This window comes from Heterocephalus glaber, unplaced genomic scaffold, assembly GCF_053883595.1.
Source record: "Heterocephalus glaber isolate CG9 unplaced genomic scaffold, H.glaber_assembly_v1.0 deba00000613, whole genome shotgun sequence".
NCBI classification, from domain to species: Eukaryota; Metazoa; Chordata; class Mammalia; order Rodentia; family Bathyergidae; genus Heterocephalus; species Heterocephalus glaber.
Genome location: NW_028258152.1, coordinates 4,516,501 through 4,524,612, shown reverse-complemented (window position 1 = coordinate 4,524,612; position 8,112 = coordinate 4,516,501). Strand labels below are relative to the sequence as shown.

Here is an 8,112-nt window from a genome sequence, read left to right as displayed (position 1 = left end):
CATAATTTTGAAAATCTGTATGTGTGCTTTGCATCTAATTTTGCTGGTGTCCTTATATTTTGAAGAGGGTAAATATATATTCTCCATCAGAAGGTAATCAAATTTAGAAGACTAACTCTGCAGCACCTAAGTTTTATAAAATGTTCACAGGAATTATAAATGAAAAACAAACTTGATGAGTTATGTAAAAATATTATAAATATTATAACAATATTATAAATATTAAAAAGTTACCACAAATGGATATAAAATGGTAGCAAGCACATTTGAAAAATGTCTGAACTGAAATAAAGTTTCAATTTTTTTAAAAACAAGAACTAAGGCAGAGCATGGCCATCCACCACTCAGTTACTGACCAGCTAACCATTTCCTTCCCACAAGTATCAGAATCTTAAAGTCCCCTTACTAAGCAAGGTAGTTTATGTATCAACATATATTTCAAAGATTTGCACAATTTTGATTACTTTGAACATCACTGGACACTGGTATACTTGCCAATTTCTCATTAGTATGATTAACCAAGAATATAAATTCACTTGCTTTCCTATTTACATATGCTGTTTTATAAGACCAAACTTAATGGTTCCTAAAATAAGTAGACTGTGTATTTCAAGGCTTTACAATTTAGAGCAAGTGGGGGGGGGGGGGGAGAAGCCTGTTTAAGCTAGAATAGTTTTCAAGCCTACCACAGACACAACTACATTGCATTATGCTTTCCATGTAGCAAAATGGCAAAGAAAAAATCTCTGAGAGTAATGAACTGATTTTTTCAACCAGTTTCAGAATTGTTTTATTGAATAATTCTGAGCTCTCCTTGATTTTGACAACATAATCCTAATTATTTATTCACTGTTTAATGAATAAATTATAATAGCACCATATATGTTAATGGCATCACTCTAATACAGCTTGCCCTTTTTTAACAGTCTATATTCTTTCCCCAAATACTAAGATATGTATCAAACAATTTCACCATAGCACCTAACAATATTATTTTAAAGTCTTTTATGAAAGAGAAAGGACTGGCGCACAATATCACAAAGTTGTAAGTTTTTCTGTAGTTTTTCCCACTCCTCTCCAAATTCCTATGTCTCTCCTCTGCAGATCCAAAGCACCTCGCACGCCCATTGTGCCCTTCGGAAGTTAAAAGTGAGCCCACTCTAGTGTTCACAGCTAAGGCTTGCCTTACACTGAAGAATTCTGGGGACTAAATTACTTCCCTTTTCTCTCTTCCTGACCCTCATCAAAACTTCCATTAACCAGAGAAAAGCAATTTAATTGAACTAAGCCACACTGGACTGTGACAGCTATTTTTTTTTAAAGAGGACAATGTAATATAAGTGGATATAAGTAATAGGCAAATTTCTTGGGGGGTTAAGAAATACTAGTTTATTTAATCAATTTTCACAGCTGAATGTTTACTCTATAAAAATTTCACAGGTTGTACAGTTTACATATAGTTCAAATTGAACAAAAAAGTAGGTCCCACAGACACAAAAATTCCATACCAATCAATCCATGGTAAAAGCAGATTTACACATTGTATAGCACTCCATATAGCCAGGGAGTTGGTCATTCCTAAGTATAAATTTCAAAACTGTACAAAAATAAGGTTTTGATTTTATTTCATTCTTCATCCATTCGATATGATCGCAAATCCAGAAGCCTACCTATTCACAATGCCTATAGCCAGGAATCAGTCCCCACTCCTACAGGGAATGCAGTGCCAGTTCACACAGGGCACTTTCAGACCCATGCTGTATTCAGTGTATGACACACACATAAAAGCAGGCACCAAGAACACATGTGTCAAATACAAGGTAGTTCTTTTTGTTTAGAAAGGAGTTTCTATATTTGTGTGCCAAAAGAAGTTTAACTTATTAAATAAAATATATTCTAAATGAACCTAAAAATTAGACTTTATAAACATAAAAATATTTTTATGTAATACATTAATCATATCTACAGATAGAAAACCAAAACTGTATATAAAGTAGTATTTCTCACCCAGCAACAAGAAGCACTTAATGGAGTTTATTTTTCAAGAGTCACAAAAACTATTTAAAACCCACTAAGACTAACTTATAACTTAGAGATTCATACTTAATTTAGTCAGTCTTTCACTAATACTGCAAACAAAATGTGCTTTCTTCTAGAGAGACAGTAGTTTCTGCAAGTTCACTGCGTCAGAACCGGATATATTAGGAAAAAAGGGAAAACCCATTGCTATCTCAGCATGAATCTTAAGTGCTTGCTGAGACTGTTTATCAGAAAGATCTTTCCTAAAAGGTAAGTTTTAATTTTGATTTAGAATTGTCCATCTCTAAAGTACCTGTACCTCCTTCCTTGGAGACTAAGGAAATATCCCAGATATCTTTGTATCTCTATTTAGGGTAGGGAAGGTGAAGCTGGCTAGTCCCCTTTATTAGGAAAAACTGAGGAAAAGAGATATTATTCCTGACTTTTCTTTCACCCAGATGAGTAAAACACAATTGTTTTTTTTTAATACAGTACTAGCCAAAGGACAGAAAATCGGAGCTTCCACAAGCCGTCTATTGCTTACCATTATGCTTTTATAGTTGTATGCATGTAAGTGTAAAATAATGATATTTGTAAAAAGGAGCTTTGTAGTTATTTATTTTAAAGATATAGGACTTAAAACTCAGAAATGAGTAGCTTGGATGTTTCCAGTCCTGCTTCCAAGGATGAACGACAGGTGAATGTGTTTCAGACTAGGGGATGGATTATGCCAACTGGGAGCCACCAAGGTCCTACTCAAACAAGTTCTAGTGTCATCCACATGTGGCTGCAAAGCAAACTTCATCAATTTTCCTCTGCAAGTACTTTAACGTGGAGTCCATGCCCTGGCCCAAGCCCCAGATCTTCTTCAGCACCTCGCACTCCCTCTGGCCTGCTCCAGATCCAGCTTCATGTTACAGCATCCCAGGGCCTTGGACTCCTCCAGCATAACTGACTGAACCATGACTTCCTTAGTTACTTTCTCGTTGTTGAGACAAAATGCCCAACACCTACAAGTCAAAGGTGTAGAGGTTTATTTTGGCTCACAAGTTGTAAAGGTTTCAGTCCATAGTTGGCTGGTTCCAAGGCAGGGCGGCATGGTAGAGAAGAAACGGTTCATGGCATGAAAGGCAAGAAGAAGATAAGACTTCCTTCTTTCCCTTTTTATTCCATCCAGGGTGCAAGCCTATTGGTTGGTGCCACCCACACCTAGGGTGGGTCTCCCCCCTTCAGTAAGTCCATCACCCACACCCAGAACTATGCTAAACCAATCAGTAGACTAATTCAGTATCGCACACCCATACTCCAATATCACACACCCATGATCCAAGTACTTCAAAAGCCCCACCTATGAGCATATGAGGGTTAGGGATATAAGCCATAACAGTACTCAGTCACAACACCTGTGAAACCATGCCCTTGCAGGTTGCATCCTGCTCCATCAGCTTCCATCCCCTTCACAACATTTTATTTGCAGATGCTCCTCCCAAATCTTGGGAAGAACAGTTCTACCAAAGGTAGTACAGGGTGTCTGAAACTAAGCTTTTTTCATTAGCCCAAACCACATCACAAAGAGGCAATATGGATGCTTGGTTCGATGGCTGGGCCACTTACTGCTACAGTAATAGGATTCTTAAACTAAATGAAAGTATTCTGGACGTTTTTGATAGCCTTACCATTTTATTGCTTCCTCTTTTCCTGTCATCTGTGATTCACCATACGAAATAAAGAGACCACAGCATAAGACACTGCCAACTTAGCTGAGCAGCACCAGCTTGTCGTCGCCGGCAGCAGCCATGTTCAGAGCGCTTGGACCTCTTCTATTACCTCTGGATTCAGTGAGTTATTCTCTGATGATTTTGTGGATAACAAGACATGGGTGAAGCCATCTTGCTGCAGAGCAATAGTTCTGTACATGTAGGCACTCTGTGTTTGCCTCACACTGAAACGCAACCACTTGTCAAAAGGCTGGTCTCTTCTGTCCTTAATAAATTTCCTTTCCCTGGCTGTCACTCCTGTAATAGACGTTTATGTCCATTGGCTATGGACAACTATGAACAGGGATGTACCGGTGGCCACAGTCTGGCACCTGAGAAGCTAGTGGGTATATTCAGGGCCTGTTCCTCATCCTGGCTCGCTCAGCAGGCACCAGAGCCCAATAAAGCTCCCATCGGTTTCGCTGCTGCCACTTCTGACGCCACCTTGTCCTCTGGACCCTGCTCCAGGGGGTCGTTCCTCAGGTCTCTCACTGGGAAAGCCGTCCTGCTCTTAATGGGGCTCTTAGGCCCAAGGATCTAGGTACTTGACTCTGCAAGGTCCATGTTCTTTCTGCTGGACGGAAAGGGTCTGTGTTTCTCCTGAACTCCTGGCTGGTCGCCAGCACACTCTCTTTTGGGGCTCGTGGTCCCTGCTGATCACTAGTGCCTCAGGGGAGTCTTGGAGAAGCGGTTGTTGACAGACCTGGAAATCCACTTACTGACATTGTCGGGTGAGCTCCCACTGGTTCAGGTCAGCGCGCTCTCTTTCTGCTTCTCTGTGGCACCTGAAGTCATGGATGACCTCGCCGTTCACCAAGTGCTGCTCCGCTTCCACGTGTCGTCCTCGCTGTCAAAGCCTTTCCACCGCGCCAGGTCCTCGGTCTTCCAAACCTCCTTTCCCCCTTTGCTAACAATCCTTTCAAATTGCTAACAATCCTTTCTAACTGCACAGCTCCTGGGAGGCCACAGGCGGCTGTGCTTCCGGTGGCCAGTCAGCGGCTGCGCTTCCGGCTCGCTCGCGCCTCCTGACCTGCGCGGCGGAGTTGTGCGCAGGTGCCGCTGCGCGTGCGCCGTGGGCACCCATGCTTGCTGCCCTGCAGGAGGGTGGGGCCGAGGTTGGAAAGGTTGGGCGGTCTGGAGCCCAGAATTTCAAACAGTTCAAAAAAATAAAGAGAAGTATAGAGGTATAGGCTTCATCAGGGAAGATATATTTTGATGAAGAGCTTCCTGAAGCTGCCTTAAATTATCCTTTATTGATGGCCACTACTCAGGCTCCATTCCTAATAGAAGAATAAAGCATTGACTGAAATGCCCTTTTGCAGTTTTACAAGTGAGAAGCGAAGTACTCTCAAAGGAAAGCATTTGACTTTGAAACAGACCTCAAAAGGCAAAGTATGGTTTATTACTCCTGTGGGTGAACCCAGAAATATAAATGCTTAACTTGAAGACACATTTCAAAATCCACCCTTAGACACCAAATCCTTTTTCATGTGGAAGCGACCCCACAAATACCCTTTTTGTAACAATTACATTTTTAAATTTTTAATTGGAGGATGGGAATGAACATCAGAAATATATGATATAACCCCCATATCGCAAAGATGCAAATGAGAATATAATGAGAAAGGAGCCTATAAGCTTCATACTAAAGTTCATCTTCTCATCTCAATTCAACCTTCTAGATCAGACACACACACACACACACACACACACAAGTAACAAAAAAACAATTCTTCAAACAGTATGACAGTATCCTCTTAAAACGTATGTATATATCATCTAAACTTTTTGGAATAATATTGATAATTAAAAAGCTTAATATCATCATTGGTAAAATAACCTATCAGTAATTACAACTGACTTTTTGCTTTGATTGACAATGCTTGTTTTTTCTGCCTTATTCCAAGTATAAAATGCAGGGGGAAAGAACTGTTTACTATTTGCGTTTGTTTGACATAAATTAAAGCATATTGTCTTCTCTGGCTAATTATAAATTTCACCTTCCCCGGATGAAAGTGAGTACCTTTCTGGTCATGATAAAAATTTTTAAAAAGCCTTTAGCATTTTACTGTGTTGTGATAGTTGTAAAAGTCAACAACTTAACCCTGCTTTTCAGTCAACTACATTAATAGCTCAGACCATCTGTTTCCAGAAATGTCAGTCTATGCCTAACCCTCGGTGACCTTTTTCACAGTATTAAAAGATTCCATTTTCTTTTAATTTTCAAAATTAAATGAAGAAACGGTCCTATATAGAATGTTATTACACAAGGAAGTCTTCTTAGCTGTGCTCTCTATATTCCAAACAACCAAAAAATTCAACTGGCATTTTTTTTTCCTTTTAAGTGAAAAATTAATTCCCACTTTTTAGCTAAGTAAACTTTCTACACCAGATTCTGGTGTGCTATTAGGTTAAGATTTATCTTCTGAAAGAATGCAGCAGTTTCCTGTTCAAAAGTTAATTATGAATAGGGTGTCCAGGGTAATGTCACATATTGAACAAACTCACTTAATTTCACTTAAAAAAAAAAAATGAGCTCACAAGAATGGGAAGGACAGGAGGGGAGACAATGGCAACTAAATTTTGAAACCTATAAAGCAGGTGAACAAGTAGTAATTGAATTACTAGATCCAAGAAAGTTCATTTTAAATAGCCAATAGGAAAAGGCAAGAACTGCACAACAGATTCCCCCAAAATGCCTAGCAACTAGCAGTACCAGTTTATCAAGAACTGGGGATTAAAGATGGATATGCAGATAGAAACCTAAAATAAGGAGGATTATATAAAAGCTACTTGAGAAATGGATGCTTAGATGCTGTCTCCTGCTCCACTTCATTTAAATTACTAGAATCTTGTTTTAATTGAAACATCTTTATATTGAGCTGAAACAAATTAAACCATCTCCCAATAAGGAATACCTGTAAAAACCCTTTCACTGGTTAGCCCACAAGCCCATAGAAAAACAAAGATAAAAGTAAGTGCTCAAATTATTTTTTCAGAGTCTTAGCACGGCCTGATAAAGTACAAAACCTGTACTGACCCATTTAGAAACCAAATGCTTCATTGCAAACCTCCCAAAAACTGGAAATCTGAACTCCATTGAGAATAAGCTGGGATCCAGAACTTCGTGAAGGAGCTACCTGAATGGTAGAAGGCAACTGAAAATTATCTTTGGAATTCTTTTACATTTCTAAAATTAAGCAAGACTCTCTTAGTAGCTGACAGAAAATCAAATGGATCATTCTAGGCCCTAGGTCTTTTAGTACTCATCAGAATAAAACATGCACAGTATTCAAAGCTCTCAGATACAAAGAACTATGTTTTAGCATTGCAAGACCTTCCAATAAGAAATACTGAAGTGCAAATTTCCATCAGATATTGATCAAGTAATTTCAGTGTAAATGATAATTTATGGTGATAGTTCCACATTAAAAATCATGTTAGAGGGCTGGGGATTTAGCTCAGTGTTTCTGGTGCCTGCCTTGCAAGTGCAAGGTCCCGAGTTTGATCCCCCCCAAAAAAATCATGTTAGAAATCTGAACTTCCACCCTTGAAAACATATAATTAGTCATGGTTTATTAGGAACAACTCTAGAAAATTGTTTCTTACCACCAAAATTGTTTTCACAGTCTGTTCTGAAACAGCAACCCAGTCTTTATCAAGCTAACTATCTTAGTTAAGTCTATAGGGCGGTTATTTCAAATGAGCAAGGTGATATCTTTACCTTTAGTTACTCCAAAAGAATAGACTTATAACTTTTTTAGTATGTTTTCAAAATTCCATGACAGAGCCGGGGATTTAGCTCAGTGGTTTCACCACCTGCTATGCAAACACAAGGACCCGAGTTCGATCCTTAGTACCAAAAAAAAAAAATTCCATGACAGCTTCTTCATAATGAATAGCAAATATGAAGCAGGTATCCAGAATAGTTATTCCAAAATCACCATTCACCTCTATTCCATCTCACTTAAGAACAGTTAAGAATAATTTCTCTGATCTCTCTTGGGCCCATCATTAAGCCAAAGGACAAAGACCAACAAGATTGAAAAGTGAATCATGCTGACAAAGATACTATATATTACCACTTTTGAATATGAATCATATACAGCTAACATCTAGGATTTTTCTAATGCTACATTCAATCTCAAGTCTAAAAAGATTAAATCTGAGTCCAAAAGCTCTGAAATCTATATTTAAACAACATGATTTTTAACAGAGTTGATTTTAAGAAGAATACAACAGTAGAATATCCTATTCTCTGAAAACTTGCATGACTTTATTCTGTCTTTCTAAGAGGCCTCCTAAAGCAACGTGGGTCTGTGTTGACAATAGTCGT

At 38.7% G+C, this 8,112-nt stretch overlaps 1 pseudogene; it reads right to left on the bottom strand.

Moving 5' to 3' along the window:
* Positions 1 to 1,319: 1,319 nt before the first annotated feature.
* Positions 1,320 to 4,860, bottom strand: LOC101699338 (chromodomain Y-like protein; annotated as a pseudogene).
* Positions 4,861 to 8,112: the final 3,252 nt, after the last annotated feature.